Consider the following 24,386-nt stretch of genomic DNA (forward strand, 5'->3'; position numbering starts at 1 on the left):
GATTTGGAAGTTAGAAAACACACCAATTTTCTCCAAAGAATCTTTCCACTCTCGTGTCACTGACCCTTTCCTTAGGAATAATACAACCTTTCAATTTTTTTCTTCATTCAAATATTTAACAGTTGCATTTTTCTTTACTAACACCAGTTGAGAATGAATGCATTAAGTTGAACTATATGAAAAAAGACAATTTCCAATGGTTTTAAAATTAATTTCCATTACTTGTATTTTCATCATCTTCTCTTCATGTCTAGTCATTACCCAACTCAGGCCCTATTTTTACAATGACATTACAATAACTACTGAGACTGCCTTCACACTTTGGTTTTTTCCCCTCAATACCACCTTATACATTACTACCAGAATAATCTCCATGAGTTCAGGGCTTGATAAGGATTGGCCTTGTTGCATACCTTTCTCTTCCATCTCTGAAAGCTTATTAGAATGCAACTGTTCATAAATGACATTTTTAAAGGATAATCTTAAATCAACTCTTATTTATCAAAAGAATAATGCATTTTCAACTCTGATAACTTAATTAACTATTTAGGAAAATATTTCATAAATGATTGTTATAGACTAGAAAACTTCCTAAAAGCACGAAGTGACCATTATTAGCTGCCCTCAGAACAATAATTTACATACAAAGTGAATTACATGCAGTGATCATCTTTATTATTTTGGTAAGTACAAAAAGTAGGAATAAAAAAACAAAAGGAGGGGTGCCTGGGTGGCTCAGTTGCTTAAGCGTCTGCCTTTGGCTCAGGTCATGATCCATGAGTCCTGAGATTGAGCCCAGCGTCCCATCAGGCTCCCTGCTCAACAGGGAGTCTGCTGCTCCTTCTGCCCTTCACCCTGCTTGTGCTCGCGTGCCCATGCGCTCTCTCTCTCTCAAATAAATAAATAAAATCTTAAAAAAAAAAAACAGGAATAGAAGGAAGGATAAACAAGCAGAAGGAACATTTAAAACACTGGTAAACACATAGACAGGAAAAGCTGAAAGTGCAGGAGAAGTCAAAGCAAACTTAAATTTTTACAGTTACAAAACATATGTCAGAAAACCTAAAGTACCTTCCTCCTTCAGCACAAAATAAAAAATAAAAACTGCTTAACATGAATGAAAAGGATGTTATGCACTGATAAATGTTTAAGTCATTAGCAAAAGAGCAAGTATTGATTCTAATTATTTGATGGCAATAGAACTAGATAAATAAATGTAAATCAAAAATTAATCATAATAAACATTAAGAAATTTCCCAGTAACAATGTTTACAAGATAGCTATGAAACCTGGGTATTTGGGAAAAGAAGAATGAAGGGACCTCTCCTCAGAGCTACTTTGACACACAGTGGCTTAAATGAATTAGCAGTCCCATTTGGATGTAAATATCTGATGGGGTAAGAAGTCTGCATGTCAATACATCTTTTAAATAAAAATATAAAGCTTAATAATGTGGTTTACTGTTAACAAGCATTCAAATGGAAATACATTTTGCATGATTTTCATGGCAACTTAAATTGGTGGCTACCTCTGGCATTTTTTTTTTTTTTTTTTTAATCTGAGCACAAGGAACAGCTATAGGAAGATGAAAGAAATTAAAAGATAACATTTTCCAATTTGCCACAACACAAAGGTCAGAAATTTAATATGACAGACAGGATACAGATGCAGAGAAAGACACAACCACATACAAAAACACATACCATTCCTAATGATGGGTCAGTTCTGGCTTCCTGCTTACCCAGCACAACTATGTTAATGAAAACATCAGAAATTCCCATGATACAACTTTTTCTCTCTTGTGGATTAGAGTAACCCATTTATATGGTTATAAGAGCAATTAAAAAACAAAATTCAACTGAGTACATTTTAAAGATCTTATTGCCTTTGTTCAAAGAACACGAATCAGATAGCATCCAATCTAACAGACAGAAGGAGCTCCCAGAAGCTATAGGAAATGACTTTTATAGGCAAAGGGAACAGGAACAAGGAAGTTATACTAGGTAAAAAAGCAAACTGGTTATGGCAAGGACACTTTCCTCAGGGGATAGGAGGGATCTATCAGGTAGATTATCTACCTGGTGCTGATTAGGTGATTCCTGACTGACTGGTTTAAAAGTCCATTTCTGGGAGAGCAAAAACTATAATTAAGCTAAGTCTCAGTTTAGTGATATGAGGCTTAGCATAAAAGACTCCATTTAGGACGTACTGTCTTGTTTTAAACAGAGCCAAATTCCTCCCTCTACCTACAAACACATTACCAGATGAGCCTTTTTTCAAGAATCCTTGTTTTGCTAAAATTCTATTTTATTGTACTTTAACGAATAAATAAACTATGACTTTATAAGTAAATAAAGTCAACTCTAACACCAAATCTTTAATAAAACCAAACACCTTATACCCCAAAACTTTAGAGGATTTGCTCTCAGGACGATTTTAACAATCAACTTGTTTATGTAAATTGCAGATTAAGTTCATGGAAAAAGAAAAACTCTATGGAAAACAAAAACCTAACAGACTGTACAATATAAAATTATCACCTTGTTATAATTTAGTAACAATAATGGCCAAGACTGTTTGAATAGCATTTAGGAGAAACCACTGATTTAACAGCACATAAATATCAAATGGACTTTAAATGCTTTTAATAATCATACACAAAAGACCAAAAAAAAATTTGCATGGGAAATGGATTTCAATGAGGTCAAAAATTAATGGTCATGAGCAGGGTTGAATTCATGGAGTTATATGTAAGGGTTCAAAAAAATAATAATCCCATAATACATTATTAGTTATGAACACCAGATTGAATGGGAATGAGAAAATTAAGGAAAAAGAGGGTACTTCTCAGCTAGGAGTAAACTGGTAAACTCATTCTGTAAAGGGCCAGATAGTAATTATTTTAGGCTTTGTGGGCCAGTCTCGGTCTTAACTACTGTACTCAACAGTCCTGTAAATTAACAAGCATGGCTATGTTACAATAAAACTTTATTTATGGCCACCGAAATTTAAATTTCATTGTTAAAAAAGAAACAGGCCCAAAATGCAGTCACTTGTGCTTAGCCCCACCCACATCAGCAAACCAAGACTTAATAACAAACCTAATCGCAGTTTCAGCCGCTCCCAGAAACATGACCCTTAACCAGTCAATTTGGAATTACATGGTCAGCACTAAAGAGGTAATCTGTCTGAAAGACCCCTACATTCCCCCAAAGGATGCCTGAAACAATTTATTTACTCTTTGCTAGAAAAACTACCTTACCCAACCTCTTCCTATAAAAATCCATTTTGTACAGATCCTCAGAGTTCCTTTCTGTTGCCTAGATGGGATGATGTCCAATTCATGAATCACTGATCTTCAAATTTACTCTGCTGAATTTTGTTTTCTAACAATGTAAATGCTCATGTGTCAAGAAATATCACTTTTCTTTTGACTATTTTAAAACATTAAAAACTGTAAAATTCAGGGGTACCTGGTTGGCTGGCTGTAGAGCATGCAACTCTTGATCTTAGGGTTGTAAGTTCAAGCCCCACACAGACAGCAGAGCTTACTTTAAAAAAAAAAAAAAAAAGTAAAAGTCATTCCTGGGTTTGAGGGTTGTACAAAAATGGATGGCAGGCGAGACTTGGCCCATGAAACTGATTTAAGTCAACCTCTATTCTAATCATGCTTGATCACACTGCCATCCTTTAATAACAAAATAGAAATTAGACCCTTTTATCTCCCTCATCTTCTACATTACTTCCAATATTTTAGGATCTATCCCACACTTTCTATCATCAGAGTCGTCATTTCTCATTTAAATGTAAAAAAAAAAAAATTTAAAAACACTATGTGATCTCAATACCTCTAGTAATGAGTCACACCTCTAAAACCACCCTAGAATACTACTACTAGAAGCAGTCTTTTTAAAATGCAAGCCTAGGAGGCGCCTGGGTGGCTCAGTCGTTAAGCATCTGCCTTCCGCTCAGGTCATGATCCCAGGGTACTCGGATAGAGCCCGGCATCCGGCTCCCTGCTCAGCGGGAAGCCTGCTTCTCCCTCTCCCACTCCCCCTGCTTGTGTTCCCTCTCTTGCTGTGTCTCTCTCTGTCAAAATAAATAAATAAAATCTTAAAAAAAATAAAAAATAAAAATAAAATGCAAGCTTACTCCCATAATTTGATCAGGTAGAGATACCTTAAAAAAGAAAAAAATAGACCATTTGAAGAATATATTAATAAATTTCATTTAATATTTAAATATAAAGCATTTAAATCACAAGCACAAGCAAAATAGAAGTTCTTTACAAATCCCAATGGAACATTTCCAAATTTCATATAGAAGAGGGGACAAAGGTAATCTTAATACTGTGAAAATATAAAACCCACATTTGTTGACCACAATACAAATCTAGAATTTTTTCAATGCCAAAAAAATCCTTGTTAGATAATTAGAAATTGAAACAAATTTCACTTCTAAATAGCTTACGTAACAAAATCATCATATAGTAAATGAAATAATGAGTTAATGGATCTAGACTGAGCATCAGTGGCTGCCAACATTTAAAATGATATTATGTGCCTCCTGATGAAAGGACACAACAGCACCTATAATCTTGCCTAAGAGATTAAGCCTAAATGCAATCAAGCTCTGATGCTACCTGCCAATTTAAAGAAAACATAGAAGAAAATGTTTAACTGTACAAAAGCATGCAATCAGTAAAAATCCAGACTGCAGTGAACTCTACAGGTCAAACATGGCAAGTTCTTCACTAGACCACTTATAAAGAAAAAAATAGTTGGAGGAAATTATAGACTAAGAAAGACTCAAAAGGCAAAAAGAAGTTTTTAAAAATTGGCACCTAAACTGGTTTAGAGATGCACACTTGGGTAAATTAAAACCATAAAGAAAAGTAAGTTATTATTCTTAAAGTCAGAAGAGTGGTTAATTTTTTGGAGGGAGAATGGGAGCTGTAGTAAAGCATTTGTAAGGGCTTCTACAGTGGCTGGCAAAGCTCTGTTTCTTGACCTGAGTGATAATTACAAGCATATCTGTTTTAATAATGATTTACCAAGATACACATTTGCTTTTATAGTTTTCTGTATCTGTATTCTATATTACAATGAAAAGGTTAAAAACAAATTAATGAAAGCAAACAACATTCTTAGTTGTTATAAGAAAGGGGATATAATACCAGACCTAGTAAGATTTTTAAAATATAGGGGCAGAAAGAAAGAATATTATCTACAACTTTTTGCCAACAAATTTGAAGATCTAAATGAAATATAAAGGAAAATTAATGAAATGGATAGTTTTCTAAGAAAAGACAAATTTCCACAATCAATTCAATAAGCTGCAAAGAACCTGAATACACCAATAATTTTAGAAGATATCAGAAATGTGGGGTGCCTGGATGGCTCAGTGGATTCAGCGTCTGCCTTCAGCTCAGGTGATGATCCCAGAGTCCTGGCATCAAGCCCCACATCGGGTTCCCTGATGAGCAGAAAGCTTGCTTCTCCCTCTCCTTCTGCCTGCCACTCCCCCTGCTTGTACTCTCCTTGTCAAATAAATAAATAAAATCTTAAAAAAAAAGAAGATATCAGAAATGTAATCAAAGATTTTCCTCCATCATCACAATGTGGCTTACTCCCAACCAAAGGTGCCTGGATGATAGTGTGGGTAAACTTTAACAAACTTTCAAGGAATTAATAATTCCTATTGTTTAAACTGTTTCATAACAAAAAAAAAAAAGGAAGGTACACGTGTATCCCAACTCATTTTATGTTAGAATGGCTCTAACACCAAAACCTGTACAAAGAGTACAAGAATGAAAATCTCACAAAATACCATGACCCAGAAGGAATCTTTCCAGAACAAGGGCCAGCTAAATAAATTAAACTAAACTAACAACTATCTACCTACCTACCTATTTATTTATTTATTTTGCAAGGGCAATTTAATATTAGAAAACTTATTAACTGATTGCATAAGTAAACTAAAGGAGAAAAGACCATAACATCATTTCACTGAATGTAGCAAACTTTTGATAAAATTTAACACTCATTCCTAATTAAAAAAAAAATAAGTAGGGCGCCTGGGTGGCTCAGTCGTTAAGAGTCTGCCTTCGGCCCAGGTCATGATCCCAGGGTCCTGGGATCGAGTCCCACATCGGGCTCCCTGCTCAGCGGGAAGCCTGCTTCTCCCTCTCCCACTCCCCCTGCTTGTGTTCCTGCTCTTGCTGTCTCTCTCTGTCCAATAAATAAATAAAATCTTTAAAAAAAAAAAAAAAAAGTAAAAACAAAACTTTCATTCTTCAATAGAACACTTATTAGCATGGAAAAAATATAGATAGCAGATATAATAGTAAAACATAAATGTATTTTTCTTAACACTCAGAAACAGTCAAGGAAATTGGCTCTAAATGCTTTTATGCTACACTGTTAGGGAGACTTCAGGCAACCCAGTAGGTCAAGTTAAAAGAAACAAGAAGTATTAAACTCTGTACACCCACCACTACTGATGAGGACCTTATCAAACCTTCATCTCTAACTCAATCTTAAGTACTTAGCACAGATAAATGGTTGTCTTGTTTTTCATATGTGCTTTAAAAAAAATTAGCATCCGTACATCAAATCCTGAGTTCTTAAGTTTTGAAAACACTGCTTACAGATTATTTTAATTTTGAATCTATCACATCACAGAGTAACACCCTAGTGCTGACTGAAAAAGAAGAAAATAATAACAGGTCAAAAAAATCTAATTTGGTTGAAATCAGTATCAAGTAACAAGACCGATTTATCAACTAACACATTTTCTAAAATATTTTTCATACACTGCTATTATAAGGAAAAAAAAACTTTAATAATTCCAGCAAAGTAACAAGACTGCCATTTTCTTTGGAATAGTTAAATAAGGACATGGTTGGCGGTTGAAATAAAAATTGTCCCAAGAGATGAAGTGGTGAATCAGGGGTTGAGGAGAAAAAACCCCAAAGAAAACGTCATTTCTAAAATAGCATTTTTCTATTTTCACTTGTTGCTTCTGTTAACAATCACTAGTTATTTATTTCCCCCAAATAAAACAAAATAACACAACATATATATATTTCACATGCTTTATAAAAAAGACATCAAGTTATCTCATTGTTTCTTTATAAAGGACAACTATCTTTTCATTATTTTAAAATCAATAAGAAATTCATTTTCTTTCATTTTATTCATATGCTTCAATTTAGTTTCCTCTTTGTGTTCAAACTAGTGCATTTGATAAATTTTGCTGAAAAATATATAATCCCGTATTTCCAGAAAACGTGGAAATGTTAAAAAGCCAAACTTTCAAACTAAGGCTATATGTATTCTAAAAGAGCAACAATTTTTCTCCTGATATTCTCTTTAATTACTATAACTGTAATGCAGCAAAGTTCCCACATTACAGTTTAGCAAAATATTTGGGATCAATTTTTAAGCACTCAACATTCTAAAGGAAATGAAAGTAAGGCCATTTTAAAGTGATCATTTCATACATACTAAGAGTCCTGTATTACACATCTCTAACAGTCTACTATAAAAATGTGGAATCATATACTTAATGTTAAAAATACCACCTCACCATAAAGAATTAGTTATGACACAAAAAGACAAATATATATTTCTAAAAACTGACATGATTTAAATGGAGACAAATTAAAAAACAAAAACAAGATAAAATAAAACTCACCAAAAACAAAGCTGCTCACAGAAGGTCACATATGTAACAGGACAGAGTTCTGAAGATTTGATATATATACCAGGTAACCCCTCTATAGCAAATATTAAAACTAGTAAAAGTGGGGCTGGGCCTTTGGTTTACCTTTTGGTATAAAACACTGACCTAGGTTTTTGAAATAAGAACCTTATGAGCTAAGAGATAGTAACCAAATGTACTTTTTTAAGTTAATGATATTAAAGACTATAGTAAATTTCAAACAAACTATGTGAGATTAAAAAATGAAAAATTTAATCCCTCTTTCCTTCCCCACCCCTTCTCCCTCCTCTCTGTTTTTCTCTCTCTCTGGACATACACACATATAAATGTTTAAGTAATTCATTTTAGGAAGTTGAGTTGGTAACAAAAAAATTAATAAAATCCTGTATAAACAAACTTAGAAGGCCTTTCTATTTAATTGGCATTTACTTTTTCAATATGGAAATTCTATAAGTCAACTTCACTAGATACCAGTCTGCTCCTCGATATTTTGGTAAACAAAGAACACTGTCTTCTTTTTAAATTCAACAGCCAGAGAAGGAATGTCTTGGAAATAAATGACTGAATCACTGTCCTACTATGTCCCAAAACCTAAATCATTACTATATATACATATAGCATTCCCTATGCCTACAGTTTTGTTGATAAATACAATTCTGATTCCCTGACTTTGTCCTAGCAAAATGCACTAAAGCTCGTAACAATTATACAATTGGACAATACATACTCCTTATAACTAAAGAATCCTAAAGTAATCCATTTTGTTTCCAAATAGACATTAGTTGTCCAGACTTTTTTGTCTTCAGCATTTCCACAAAAGAATAATTACTAAAATTAGTGAATGTTGCATAGTTCTTATTCAGGAGAATAACCTGACTAAAGCAGACCACTCACTAATAAAGTGCAACTTAATAAATCATGTGGAATCTTATTTTGTTGAAACCCTTACTAACTCCTAGCACCATCTGTTACCATCAAAACTATATGACAAGATATGATATATAATTAATAGGTAAACAACAATCTAATTAAAATGGACAAATACTCCATGTTCCTGCCATTTGGGAGCTCTAATTACAGACTAAATTTTAAGCTTGAATTAAATATTTAAGCTTGAAAATTAACTTTCCTTCTCGAGCCCTGAATACATTAATACAGATATGTGAAGCGACTTCCTGATGGGAACTTAAACATGTAATTTAGTTTCATCAAAGCAGTTACTAATTGTTAAGCAGCAGTACCTTACCATATGTACACAATAGCTATTTAGAGCTGAAAAGGTGGTTCTAAAGCACCCCTCTGCAACCCTTTCCTGACATAAATATAAAATGTATATACAGCACAGCAGTAAATACTACACATTGAAAATAAATTACTTAGAGTCTTCAGCTTTCAATGCTTTCTGAAAACAATTAGAAATTGGTCTAAATAAACAAAATATACCTATATTTGACAAGGTAAAAACCACCCGCAAGTATAAAAGGCCAAAAAAATATTCAAGAACAAAAAGCATCCAGGTAAAAAAATTCTTAGATTACACAAAATTAATAAAAAACCTTGGCCTATGAATCAAAATAATGAGACAGTATACTACTTCTTCTTTTCTTCATACCTAATCTCTTCATAGAACTTAGCAGACTTTGGTAATAATGTTCTAGAAAGCATTTAGAAATATAATACTATAAAGGTGAACCTTTTTTTCTACATTTTTCATTCATTTTTGAACGTGGGAAGAATAAAATTTTAGAACAAATGACCCTGACAAGCACCTGTTTAAGAAAATAAATTCTATAAGAATGTAAGAAATATACATTTTTCATTGCTATTTTATATTTAGCAAATAGAGAAAATGAGAGATTGGTAAAGAAAAATATGTATATATTACTCTTTTTAAAAATAGGTTATTCTAATTCTTTATAAACGTAACAAACAATAGCAATTCAGATGTATTAACATAATTTGGTTAAGAAAAGAGAACACCATCAAGGGGTTATGTAAACTGGTTTTGTTTATATATTAAATATTTCTTTGTTAAACATTAAATTCTATTTGCATAACTTTTTAGGTTGTACTTAAAACTACCTGATTTTTACAATTACATAAAAATAGTAGTATAACCGCACTGTTTAACATTCAAAGCCAAAGACAAATACTATAACATCTGCTTACATTAAATCTCCTGTATTTGAAATTTTTACCAAAATTTAAGTGAGTTAAAATTTAAATCACAAAAAGATCATTTAAGATTCATTTAAGAATGAATAGAAACTTTTTGTTCTGTTTTGACAATAGGAAATGTATTTACTATATAATTCATTACTTGCATTCTAGGTTTTTGCTCAAGAATAAGTTTTTTCTTACCAATATTCACTTACATCTGTTCTTTCCAAAAGTTGCCATTATTTTACTCAAGCTTAAATTTTTATTCATGAAAATGATGGAATATTTGATGTTCCTAGAATACTGATGATCCCTATCTGAATATAAGGATACTCTTTCAATTTCAAAAAATATCACAGATCTGCCCTACACTCACAGACGCAAGTGTACTTTCAGTCTTCACAAGTGACAAAATACACTAATTAATACACAAAAAGTATGTGTGTTCACGGATGCCTTGTCATTCCCCTATAGTTTCACAAAGATTTGTAGCCACAGACTGGCAAATACCCACAGAAAAATAAACAAGGACACTCCCTGAACAGTCCTTTGAAATGAATATATATTTTCACGTTATTCTACATCACACAAAGATTAGCAAATGAAGGCTAATCAGTAAATATTACTAAGAGATAAAACTCTGTCCTCTAAGATTTGATGGATATACAAAACCTGGCTGACTCACATTTAAGTAGCCGGGTTCCTTTTCAGATATTAAGTCATTCAACTGGAAGATAACAGAAGTTCCTCCATAATGCAGGCTAGAAAAGTCTATTCAATTCTATTTAAAATCTGTATGCTGTAAAAGTACATGCCATGGAATTTACTAGGATGACAACTATACAGATATGAAATTCATGACATATTGATTCAACATATTGAACTGGTTTTTAAAACTAATTTATATAAATGATTATAATAGTCTATATTATGTTTAGCCCTTGAGGCATATGGTAGTAAATTTGAATTTAATTTTAAGTAAATTTACATAAATATAAAAAGTTCAGTAATTTTTATCCACCCTGCATATTGAAACAGAACAAATAAACAAGAGGAATGTACTTTACAAATGCACTTGAAGCCCAAGTTCAAACAAACCAGAAATCTAAGTTTATTTCTTAAGAAGAAACCAAAGAATGACTTCTATAAGAAAATAAAGTCATAAAAAAGTACTACTGAATGTTATACATTATTTACATATTTATAAATATAATTCATAACCATGTATTTAGCAGTAAAAACGATTTACACTTACTATATATTCTAAAATACATAATGTGACTCAAAACTCTCACACTGATGTATGGTATGCAGATATTCAGATGGAACTACCAATGAAGACAGGAATACAGTAACTCCACTTCAGAGAACTTATGCACACTTTACAAAATGAAAATATTTTTATTTTTAATTTGTTTGTTTGTTTTAGAGACAGTGTGAGAGAGAGAGCATGGGGGGAGGAGCAGAGGGAAGAGGACTAGCAGACTCCATGCCGGCACTGAGCCCTGAGCCTTGGGGAGCGGGGCTTGATCCCATGGCCCTGAGATCACGACCTCAGCCAAAACCCAGAGTCTGCAGCTTAACCAAATGAGCCACCCAGCAGCCCCAAAATGAAAATACTTTTAAAGGCAATAAAGTTTTCCTTGGTAGTTACTAGAAAGTCAGAGATCCCATCCTTTGTGTAAGGATAGTTCTACCTTCCCATCAGTAGGGGGGCAAGCTCTGAGTAACTTCGAGAATAAGCCAGAAAACACAGGCTCTGACCATGGAATACAGGCATTGTGTGAAATTAAGCGGTTTTGATAATAAAAAAAACCTGCACCTTGAATACACCTCTTCCTGATTCCATCAAATAACTAACTGGCTCATATATCCATAAATTCTAAATATATTAAGCAAACGAGCCCTAAATTTGGAGTTTATTGTTTCAGTATTATCAGAGGCATTTTCAAATGTCTATCATTCGCCAGGTGCTTTACAGATACTTTTTCTAATTCTTGAAACTATCTACAAACTATAATTATGCCCATTTTACAGAAGAGGAAACTAGCTCAGAGACTATCTTGCCTGAGGTCACACAATAAAACTCAGACCTCTAATAACAAACATTGTTGTTTATGACACATTTTATTCTGAAAAATTTCAAACATTCAGAAAAGTTGCAGTAATGTTAGAGTGAACATTCTTTACCCATGATCTAGATCCTATAACTGACATTTTATTATACTCATTTTATCACAGACCAATCATCTATCCATCAGACTATCATTTATTATGCATTTCAAATTTGCAAATGCTATATTATTTTTTCAACATTACAAATATTTTTGAATACACAGAAAAGGTGAAAGAATTTTATAGTGAACATCCACCTGTAATCTTCAGTTACATTTTTGTATACTTGCTTTATAATATCATTTCACCCTTCTTCTAACAATAAATTTTATTATTTTAACTGTCTGAATTATTTGTTGCAATTCCCAAACCCCTTCTACAAAGGGACAGCTACTGAAGTTTTTATGTATTTCAAACTGTTATCTTACCTTTATTACTTTCAGTTCAAGAAATGTTTGGCTATACATGCTTTGAATGTTTTTCATTTCTCTATTTTTTCTATCAAGTATAAAGACACAAACTCTTCAGAAGAACAGAACTCACCTGCTTCTCTTCTGAGAAAAAAATACTGAGATACTTTCTTAGGCTATAAGAGAAATTGAAAAAATAACCCACAGAAAAACAAGTTCTTGGCGGGGGGGGGGGGGGGGGAGGGGGACAACCTGCACTCCCTGATAAATGAGTAGATTTATTCAATCAAGAAACTGGATATACAAGTGGCTCAGAAACTTTACTTTGCAGAAAAGTTACACCTAAAATTAAATTATTATACCTTTATACTTTTAGATGGTATTTGTGGCTGTGATTCTATGATGTATACATATAATTGTCATCTTCTGCTGTTAAATTTTATTCCCAATTCACAAGATAGGATTTCAAAGTATGAGAATTTCCTGGAGTTTGGCTATTAATCTTAAACTAATATACCAGTTTATCATCACAATTCCCTCTTAACTCCCTCACTCAGTACAAGTGCTTTCAAACTCATTGGAACATCTAGTTCTTTGACTTCATTTAATTTCAATCCCTTATTCCCCTTCTAGTTTCACTTCCTTCCCAATCAAGCCTAGATTATATGAGCTATTACTATCTCAACTCATGTCTTACCAATATATTGTCCTTGTTCTGCATCTAACAGCTGTTACCTTTTCCTGAAATTTTTCAAAGACTTGCTCAATTTCAGTCAGCTTCTCTAACTCTACAATCAATTTGCTGAAAGCAGAGGAAATAATGGACAAGCAGGAATTACTTGGTATTTCTCACCAACTGAATCCCACATCCACTGTAACAGCCAAGGAGGTACACCACTCAGACAAATTGCTGTGAGGAGCGCAGTTCACTGACAATTTCCAGCTGTCATACCTTCAAGATTCACAGCAGTGTTCAAGCCAAGGCCATACTCACCTCAGTCACAGAGGGATGCTAGAGGAAGACCATTCCTGTCCAACACAAGGCATCTCTAATGGGCAAAATTTTCCCTGCCCACCCCCAACTAGATGTTAATTTTCTCAACTGCCATTCTCTGTCCTATAAAGTGCAAGCTCCTAAGGAAAAGAATCATACTTTAACTTGGTTGATCCAAAACCTAGAATACTTTTTGCCACCACTAGTAACTAAGCAAAAAGTTTTGTGGAAAGAAAGGAAAGAAAGGAAAGAAAGGAAAGAAAGGAAAGAAAGGAAGAAAGGAAGAAAGGAAGAAAAAAGAAGAAAGAAAGAAAGAAAGAAAGAAAGAAAGAAAGAAAGAAAGAAAGAAAGAAAGAAAGAAAGAAAGAAAGAAAGAAAGAAAGAAAGACAGAAAACGGGGGGAGAGAAGGAAGGGGGACAGAAAGAGACAAACAGAAAGAAAGAGAGAGGGAGAGAGGGAGAAATAAAGAGAGAAAGGAAGGAAGGAAGGAAGGAGGAGGGAGGTATAAAGGGGGGGAGGGAGGGAGAAGGAAAGAAATAAGGAAAGAAAAGAGAAAGAAAAGAAAGGTTAAAAAAAAAGACCTTAGTACTTCCATAAACTTGTGAATTATTTTGCAAAATAAATGTAATTTATACTTGCTGGGTCTCACCTTCATCTCTATGATGGTTAATATTGTATATCAAATTGATGGGGCTAAGGAGTGCTAAGATGGCTAGTAAAACGTTATTTCTGGGTGTGTCTGGTAGAGTGTCTCTAAGACATTAGCATTTGAATCAAACTGAGTAAAGAAGATGCCCTCACCAAAATGGGCGGGCATCATCCAGTACAGTGAGGGCCTGAACAGAACAAAAAGTGAAGGAAGGGCAAATTCACTGTCTCAGCTTCAGCTGAGATACTTAAGACTCAGACCAGGACTTGATGATCTCCCTTGTCCCCACCTTTGTCACCCCAATTTTCAGGCCTTCAGACTCAATAAACTGCACCACAGGCTTTCCTGGTTCTGTGGCTTACAGAGGGCATAACTGTGGGACTTCTTAGCTTCCACAACCACATGAGCCAGTATCTGTTTTATATGTATATCTCCTATTGGGTCTATTTCTCTAGAGAACTTTACTAACCCACAGTGCAGGGTGCCAGACCCCTATAAGCTGTCCCCCAGAACATTTTGAGTAGTCATCCTGAAGTATCTCCTATGTATTCACAAGCAAGACCAGTCAGCTAGCAGTCACTTACCATGGCACATTATCATCTCACCACTCTTTGTGCCTCTCTGTGTGGTATTGAGGTCTGCTGGCTCCATTCCCTCCAAACTGACTTTGGGTTGGCCCCATCTGTTCCCTCCATCCAGGTATTGCTTTTGCTCTGGACTGTTGATTATCGGTCGCCACTGTCACTGACAGAGACCACTGTAGCTTCTTCAGCATACACCCACTCTCCCAGAGCCCTGCATCCCTTCTGCTCTAACTACTGCTCTGTCCAGTAGCACTGCTGTCACCCACACCTTTCTAACACTGCTGCACAATGCAGTCTGTCAAATGCCAATGACTGTGGATTGTGGCAACAGAGGAGGAAGAATGCCTTTCTTCTTTCTTAGGTCTCTGAGCTTAGAGTGTACAAGAGCAGTATTGCTTGTCCCCAAGCATCTTACAGTATTTCTCCTTATCTTCCTGTTCTAATTATTTTTTTCTTACAGCCCACCCACCTTTCTAGCTCCACAGGTCTCTGACATAAGGCCTAAGAGCTCTAGACCAGAAAACAAAACAAAACAGACCCCAGGTTGAATTCAGAAATGCTTCCTCTGTGACAACTAATACTGTATCACCAGGTCTGGCTCTTTATTCTTTAATTTTCCTTTAAAAAAAAATCGCATTTGTTCCTTCACATTATATCAGCAGACCATTCCTGCTGGTCACCACACCCCATATATGGCTGAACCCCTATAGTAGACAAAATTGAGGTCCACATTGGGAATATTCTATCCAGAAGAGTCTTAAACACTAAAACAAACAACAACAAAAACCAAAACTATTTAAACATGGAGGAAGAAGGGATATTCCATGTTTCTCAGACTTAATATACTCCATTAAAAATTTCACATTAAAATTTCTGAATTATATATGTCACTCAAAGCAGCTTTCCCACTCAGAAATAATAGCCTCTCTTTTGGGAAATAGTTCACAAATTAACATTTTTATCTGAATTTTAGTGTGACACAATGGTGTCACACCACCTACCCACAGCACTTCTAGCAGAAGGCATTCATTCTGCCTCTGTCAACATTCCTAAAGGCACTTCCAGACAAACACAAGGTAGGAAAGGGATGGCTAGAGAGAGGGACTGTAAGCAATAATCCTCCTGGCTACAAATTACCAGTAAGTTTATCCCTACTATGGGAGGATTCCTTCTTTATGCCATGAGAACACAGGAAAGAACAAAAGCTTTTCCTGCAAATTCTACACGCAATTCAGAATCTACTTTAGAGGGTAGTATGTACCAACAAAGTATGAATATAAATGAGAAAAAGAATGGACTAGAGGAAAAAGATAATAATTCAAATCTCTGAAAATAAAAGCAAATTTTAGACAAAATGTGCAATAAATATCAACATTACTGGTAGTTCAATTCTATTAAAAAAAGGACATACATTTAGAAATTAAATTCCTGGCTTTAAACACACGATAAGTAAGCAAATGCTTTAGGTTAATATATTTTTCCCATCAAGCACTTTATATAAGAAAATTTTCTTCAAAGCTCCATTACTAACAAATTCCAAAGTGTTCACTCACTAAAAATAGAACTCTTTATTTTTCCTCATTTATTTTGATACTTTTAGCCATGTCATAAATTGCATATTTTCTATCCTCCTAGAATTTTTATATTTTGGTGAAGAAAAAAAGGAAACCTGTATGTGTTTAAAACTGCATGACTTTAAAATTGTTCTTTACAACAACTAGATCTTAATCTTAAAAAACAAACAAACAAACAAAAAAAAAAAACAGGGATGAGGAGGAAGAGGTTTTAAAGGCAGGAAGGAAATAAAAATGGACAAGGATTGAGGCAGTATGCTGTAGATTTCAGGTAATTTTTGAGGACTGAATAATTTTAATCTAAAAGGTCTCAATTCAATGGTAAATATATATTTTTTTAAATAGCACACTTTACCTTAGAGAATCTTCCTGGTGGCATTTTTTAAACAAGAACAACAGGAAAAAAAAAAAAGTCTCTCCTTAGGTTGCATTTATTCAATTTGTGGGTTCCTACTGCAGGTGGTCCTTCAGACAATATCATAAAAGATGTCTAAAACAAAATGGGTAAGTATGACCATTCATTTAAAATTCAGGCAGTTTTTCAAAACTATTTCTATTCATAGTGTCCAATTATCTACAATATATATATATATACAGGCTGCGGTACAAGCTATTATGATTGATTGATTTTTTTTTTTTAAACAAAAATACTAGCACATATATACACAAAATGAATCTTATCTTCCCACAAAGTATCTGTTTTGGGCAGCTATACATCAATTCCACTGAAGAAAATTCAAAAAGAGGCACTCCTAAAATACTTTGATTAATGGATTATGTATACATCTTCCCAAGGGAACTACTTCAAAGGAAATAACACACATTTGAATAAATAGGCTCTGATATATTTGTTAAAAAATTCGCCTCACTAATTTATTGTCACATGTAATATAGAAAACAAAACTGTAAAAAACACAAGGTTCTCTGAACAAATAAATTTTCATTTGAAATTTACACATTCAAAATAAATCCTTCCTTGCTACCCAAGAGTAAGAAAATGGAAAGTGGTAAGTGATAAGAAGTTAAGTATTACAAAGCCAAGTAAGGATGAAAGGCCATTATACTCACTACCTTTTGAGAATTAAGTGACTATTGAGGAAAAAGAAAAATGCCGTCAAATCTACAGCAAGCATTCTAGAACAAATAGCAGGAAATTCACTAAGGGTAGTTTCTGAAGTCTGCACATATAAATTTCTCACATTTTACAAAGTTTTACTTCATCTTTTACTTTTAGTTGTAGTATATGCAGAAGTGGTTCCAACTAATAACCAATAATTCATTAAAAATGTAACTCATCTTGAAATACTGCTACTAGAAAAGCAAACTAATGTCAGTTACAGTTTAGCACTTAGAGTACAGTAATTTTTACTCTAATCCAAGCAGTGTTTTCAAATAGGTAATTAAAAACTAACTTAGAATTACTGTATCTATGCATCTATAGAAACATCCACACAAACATTTTAAAATATATATATTCTTTAATTCATCTTAATCTTAAAAACTCTTCCCAAAGTAGATTTTATTAAAAAAATTATTTTATGCAAGGCAGTTAATTTTACCTTCTTCTGTTTATTTGTTACGGAAATGCTACAAAACAAATAATTTGACCACAAACCCTGGGTATTCCATGCCTTCAATCAAACCACTGCAATTAATATGAAATTCTAAATACAGAATATAATGCCACATAAATAGTATAACAGCCAAGTCCTGTCTGAGAAGCCATATGTTTTTTCCCATTGTTCAAAAAAGGGAGATGACTTCCCGTCACTTATGTTTCTGATTAGCAAGGTGATTTATGCCACAATCACTAAAAATGCCAGCAAGTGAATGAGAAAATGCATAGTGACTGCACCAGATGTGCACAATAAACAGGAATCCCATTGTAATCTCTGGTACTTAGTTTATATGAAGGTAATGTAGGAAACACTCTTGGATATGGCAAAGTCACTCTTTTTTTACATTTGACTATAAATGATATGAAATAAATTGTGTGTTTTATACTTTATGGCATGCATACATTGATAAATTAGGTACCGTTTTGTATCCCGACTTATCTACAAGACAAACCTGGCTAAGATCATGGGGATTAATTGCTTCAGAAGTGTGAAATGCAGCTTTTCCATTCTTTTCTGCACACTCAGTGAAGAAACAATGATTAATCACTGTTTAACTATTCTCTGGAGGATCTACAAGATTGCCAAAGCAGGACTTATCCTCATAAATCCAAAAAAATGCAGGTTTAGATTTGTTGCCAACAACTGAAAGAACATGAACTTAAACTCATTTGTTATCAGATTAAAATAATGTCAAGGTTTTAGAACCCCACTGGTACACAATTCACTTTCATTCGGTAACTACAATAGGAAATTAGATTAACACATAAGATATAACAAAAGCACATGTATTTTATAAAAGTAATAATGAAAGTATTTTTTTAATTATAAAATATCCTCAGTTTAATAATGTCAACCAACATATTATTGAACTTGAGCTGATAATCTCCCTTAGCTAAATACTTCAATTGCTCTGTGCTCTTTATAAAAATTAAAATACATGCTATTAGATGAAAAACACTTTTAAATGATTATTTCATATGGAAAATGGCTGCCTATTTCCAGAAATTTTATTCCAGACAGCTACAGTTGAATGACAATTATGTGTATAAAATTATTTAGTTCCATAGAACTAACATAAATATATTTATGTCTTTATAAGACTGTAAATGTAAAACTCCAAACTTTAAGCCTATACTAGAAATGATCCAAAAATAAGTAACATTTTGAACAGAAGTACATAAGAGAGGTTTCAAATACATTCCAAGTAATTTAGGCTTTCAAAATATCCAGCCAATATTTCACTAGATGATGAAAAAATTAAGTAACTGTTAAGTTGAGGCAAAATTAGTTCATGTCATTTATAAAATTCTGAACACATTTCTAATAACTAAAACCTTATTTTGTCTCAACAACAAATGTTAGTTTCATAATGGTCCAATAATTACAAATTAAAGTTTTCTTTAAAATCCTCTTTAAATGAGTCAGCTGTTCACAAACTACAAAGTATTCCTAAATGGGAATACCTAAAGTAAAAACTTCAAATTTCTATGTAAAGTAGAAATACAGTCACCTCTCAATTATAAAGGATTCGCTGTCTATTTGTCTGATTATGTGTTCATATAACTTCTCCCTTCCAATTCATGATGCTTCTTTCAGGCCTACTAGGTACCAGAAAAGACTAGCAGAACTGCAAGGAAGTAGAGCTGAAACTGTTGGTCAATTTCACTGTCCATTAAATCTCTGTAAAAATGAGTAAGAGAAAGAGAATGTGAAACAGATTCTGTATTTTCCACACTTCAGTTTTATCTAGAATTGGCTGTTTCTCCACTACTGAAAGGTGAGAGTTATGTGCAGTGCATGTATATCGAAAACCTAAAAAAATTCACAATAAACTTAGCAAAAAAGAAAAAAGAAAATTGTTCCTTACATCATCCAATTTAAAAAGAAAGACATCTTAAAATGATATATTTATTTAAGTTAGCTGAGTACCTGCCATAGAGTAAACAGTTAATAAATATCTGTTGATCAAATGAATAGATGAATTCAGATTGGTTCTACTCTCAAAGTTGATGACATTTTAGAGTCTTTTAACAGAGAATTACCTTTGACCTCCCTAACATTCCCAAATATCTTCTCCAAAGTTTTTTTATTCAATGAATAGGATTTAAGAACCATCTTTATGTGTTACTCAAAATATGCCACTAGCATAAAACCTCACAGAGATAATGGTTCATCTTGTTTAACTTAGAAAAACTATTAGGATGGAATTAGAGGTTTGAGGATGGACATCACTATTAGCTTGCAAAGGAACACAACCAGAATGAGATAGCTGGGATTTTTGCATAAAATTTTGTGCTTGTAAAGGGGAAGTCACTGCAAATGGTTTACGTCAGTAACCTAAACACAGAAACCAAGTCCCAGGTGACAAAATGGCAACCCACTGGACAAATGTATATATGAAGTCCAGGGAAGGAGATACATTAAGTGATGTTAAATGATAAAGTTATATAACAGGGAATCAACTAAGAATATGATGAAGGAGTAGTCTATGACACATTAAACTGTTCACCTATGAAAAGAAGAATTCCCTGAAGTATCTTCTCAGAGTCAACCCATGAAGTACTGGTAGCCTTACCACAAAATAACAGATACATTTCCCATGTTAGACAATGATGTGATGTGGGTACATACCAAAAGAAAGTGAGAGAACTTTTACTCTTGCCTAAAAGGTAAGGCAATAAGCTACAACCTACATTTAGAGGTAATCAAAATAAAGTTTCAAGAAGCACAAGTCATCTTATTTCTATTACATCCATAAATAGTAGGCTCCCAAAGACAGAGTACTAAGTAAATTGCTACTATACCAAATATCCTGACTCTCAGTAGATGTGTCCTAAGTGCACAAGCAGACTTACGAATATATAGGTGATATTACTCAAAATGTTTTCCAGCCCAGTGATCAAGGAACCTGTGCCAGGTTTTAGGAGAAGGTAGGGTCTGTAGCACCTATGTGCTATGGGGAATCATAAGCACAAGGCTGCTCAGTTTTTTGATTTTAGAATTGCTCCTGTCCCACCTGTTATCCTTACTAAATTAAGCTCAACAGTATTTGAGCACAGTGAACAAGATGCTTAAGTCATGTCACAAGACACCATGAGCAATATCTATAGCCAGAGGGGGAGTTTCATCACCACAGAGAGCTGGGAACTTTGTAAAGAATAGGTAGGAAGAACATTATGCAACTCAGAAACACACGTAGTGATCCGAGAAGTCATACTATACCAGAAAGAAAACACTAAAATGATGCTATTACTGTATCCCATATGCATTGACTATACTCCTAGGCTGCAGTAACTAGGAGAAATATGAGTCATAAGGAACACAACAGACCCTTGGCATTCATGGACTTTTACATTCATGGTTTCACTCTTGGTTCAAACAATCTAGGACATGAAGCAATTTATCACTTTTCTGATAAGTGCATTTGAACCATAAGCTCCCTAAGGCTAGTATGAGAAAGGAGTTAATGGCTCTGATTCTGATCTTATTGTAGCTTGATGGCTCTCAAGGACACACTATAGAAATATTTATATAAATATCAAGTTTCAAAAACTTCAAGAGGTGTGTCACTCATAAATGCCTGCTGTAGGTCTTAATTCCATTAACAACAAAAAAATTTTTAACACGAAATTCCTAAACTGGAAACCACCACTCATTTACAGTGCTAACACAAAAAGCACAAAGGGGTGAATTAACAGAATAAAACAATCCTAAAGAAGTGGGAAGCAACTAGCCACCATGATGCTTCTTGTATGCCACATACCCTGAAAGTAGTACAAAGCTTGACTGAAGATTTTTAAACATGGATCTGTGCATGCATGTATCTCTGCCTTCCTTTCTATTATTAAGGATAGACCAACTATGCTCTTATCTAAGCCCAACCTCTCTCTCCACTTGTACATATTGCTTCAGCCATTCTCCATTTTCTTGTATCATCAGTTATTCCTCTTCACTGAAGAAATCTTAATACTGATTGATGTATACTACTTCTCTACTTTAAAAAAAAAAATCCTTTAACTTCAACTTCCCTATTAAGCTGCCATGTTTCTCCTTCCACTCTCCCTTAAACCCATTCCAGTCAGAGTTTGTCCTTTACTAAAACTATTCTTCTCAAAGTCACCAATGACTTCTCATTGCTAAATCCAACAGTCAATTCACAATTCATCTGTAACTTCACCTTTCAGCAACATGTCACAGATGATCATTCTTCTTCCTTGAAATATTTACACGATTTAGGTTCATTAGCTTTCAGATTTTCTGAAAGCCAAATTTAAGTTTCCTCTTACCTCACTGGGTTTTCGGTCCCTGGCCTTCTCTACTACTTCTACTTTCCCTAACCCTGTTACTTAGAGTACTCCAAAGCTAAGACCTTCAATTGCCTCTAGCTATATTTACTGGATTACATCAATATTACCCCTTTAAAAATACCACCTACAACTAACGATTTCCATGGTTTACCTCCTTTATCTCAGACCTCTCACCTTAACTCTGGACCAGTCTATCTGTCTCCTTGACCTTTCCACTTGATATCTAATGAACATCTCTAACTCAGCATGTTCAAAACCAAATTCCTAGCCTTCTCCCCCTCATGTACACTTTGCATAATCTTTCCCTTCTTTATCAAATGAAACTCTATCTTTCCTATTATTCAGAACAAAGCATTACTAGAGTCATTCTTAACTCCTCTCTCTCTCCCTCTCATAATTCAAATCTAATCCATCAGCAAATCCTGGTCAAACCACAATCATCTCTCATCTCTAACTTTCTATATGATCTCTCTGCTTCTGCCCTTGCTCCCTTAAAATCAATTTTAATTGATTTTAAATTAACTGTAATTCTTTTAAACTATAAACAAGATGATACTCACCAATGGCTCCCCATATCATTCAAAATAAAAGCTAAACACATATCTTAAAAGACCTAGATTCCCAGTCACCTCTATAACTTAATCCCTACTATTCTCCCCTCACTTTGCTGCAGCCACACTGAACGCTCTTTTGTTCCTGAACACATCAGCAGTATTCTAACATCAGGGCCTTTGCACCTCTTGTTCCCTCTGCTTGAAATGCTCAATCCTCACCTCTCTCATTTTTACTAGAATGTTACTTTTTCTGAGAGACTTTCCCTGACCACCCTATTTAAAATTTCCATCCCTCTTACTGTAATCTGAACTCTCTATCCTCTAGTCACTACTTTATTTGCCTTCATAGCACAACCATCTAACCTACTATATATTTAATATATTTATTTATCTTGCTGCTTGTAGACTTTGCTGCCTTAAAACTGAAGCTTAATGAAGTTAAGAATTTCTATTTTGTTTTCACTGTGATATAACATAGAACATTTTTCAGTGAGACTAGCTTCAAATTTCTTAGAAGGAATAAGGGATGGTAGAAAAAATTGAGCAAAAGATTCAAAGTTTTGAGAAAAATTATTTTAAATCTAGAAATATATACCCAGCTGATCAATCAACTGTGAGAAAAGAAAAACATTTTCTAAAAAAAAAAAAAGTTCTAATATGCACAACTCAGAAAATACAACTTTCACCATTTAACCTTCTGAAAATTTATTTAAAGATACCTAAGAATAAAGGTGACAATGAGATCCAAGCAATACTGGAACTAATCCAGTATTAGTAATATAATGAAAAGAAATCTGAGAATGACACTTCAGCAAAAGGCCAAGGAAGCTCTGGTTCACTGGTTCATACTAAAATAGAACGTCCAGGATAAGTGAGGTATTTCTTCAAAAAGAGTGTAGATAACCTTACAAAAATGTTATTTTATGATGAAGGAACCTGGAAGTACAATTGTAGTGTGCTATCCATAATAACAGAGACATAGTTTTCCTATGAGAATTAAACAAAAATGATAACTTAAAACCGTGGCCAAAAACAAAGAACTATACATACACACACACACACACACACACACACACACACACAAAATGGTAGAAATATGAAATAATATATAGTAATGATTCTGAGAAAATGAAGAAAAGTAAGAAATCTTTTATTCTGGAAAACAATGTCCATGTGTCAGTTAATTCTGGAAGGAACACAGAATTAAGTGATACTCTGAATTGATATATAATTGCTATATAAGAAATACTAGATATAATCATTTCTCTATGATATTACTTGGCTCTAAGGCATTCACAATGATCTTAAGATCATAATGATCATTCTGATTATCATAAATAAAGGGAAAATAACAAGTGTTGGCAAGATGTGAAAAAAACTGAACCTACATACATTGCTTGTGGGAATATCAAATGCTGAGGCTACTGTGGTAAACAAGTGAGTAGTCCTCAAAAACTTAAAAGAATTACAATATGACACAGCAATTTCACTCCTGGTATATATCTAAAGAAACTGAAAACAAGTACTCAAATAAATATATGTAAATATGAATTCACACAAGCACTATTCATAATATCCAAAAGGTGAAAGCAAACCAAATGTTTATATATATGATGGAGTATTATTTGAATATGAAAAGTAATGAAGTGCTCATACAAACTACAACATAGATGAACCTTGAAAACATTACGCCA

At 33.7% G+C, this 24,386-nt stretch overlaps 1 protein-coding gene across 7 annotated transcripts in view; it reads right to left on the reverse strand.

Moving 5' to 3' along the window:
• TBC1D5 (TBC1 domain family member 5) overlaps positions 1 to 24,386 on the reverse strand; it is a 570,230-nt gene that overhangs the window by 385,066 nt on the left and 160,778 nt on the right. Inside the window, exon 4 of one of the 7 annotated variants that reach the window (XM_088026300.1) lies at positions 3,474 to 3,551. The exons of 5 other annotated variants lie outside the window; for them this stretch is intronic. The gene's annotated coding sequence lies outside the window, so the exon portion shown is untranslated. Of the gene's footprint in view, positions 1 to 3,473; positions 3,552 to 16,567; positions 16,610 to 24,386 lie in introns of those variants that run through there. One more of the 7 variants, XM_088026310.1, reaches the window with a different exon arrangement.

The sequence above is a fragment of the Eumetopias jubatus genome, unplaced genomic scaffold (assembly GCF_037043125.1).
Source record: "Eumetopias jubatus isolate StellerSeaLion01/CBP00866 unplaced genomic scaffold, mEumJub1_p1.0 scaffold_1, whole genome shotgun sequence".
In the NCBI taxonomy this organism is placed as follows: domain Eukaryota; kingdom Metazoa; phylum Chordata; class Mammalia; order Carnivora; family Otariidae; genus Eumetopias; species Eumetopias jubatus.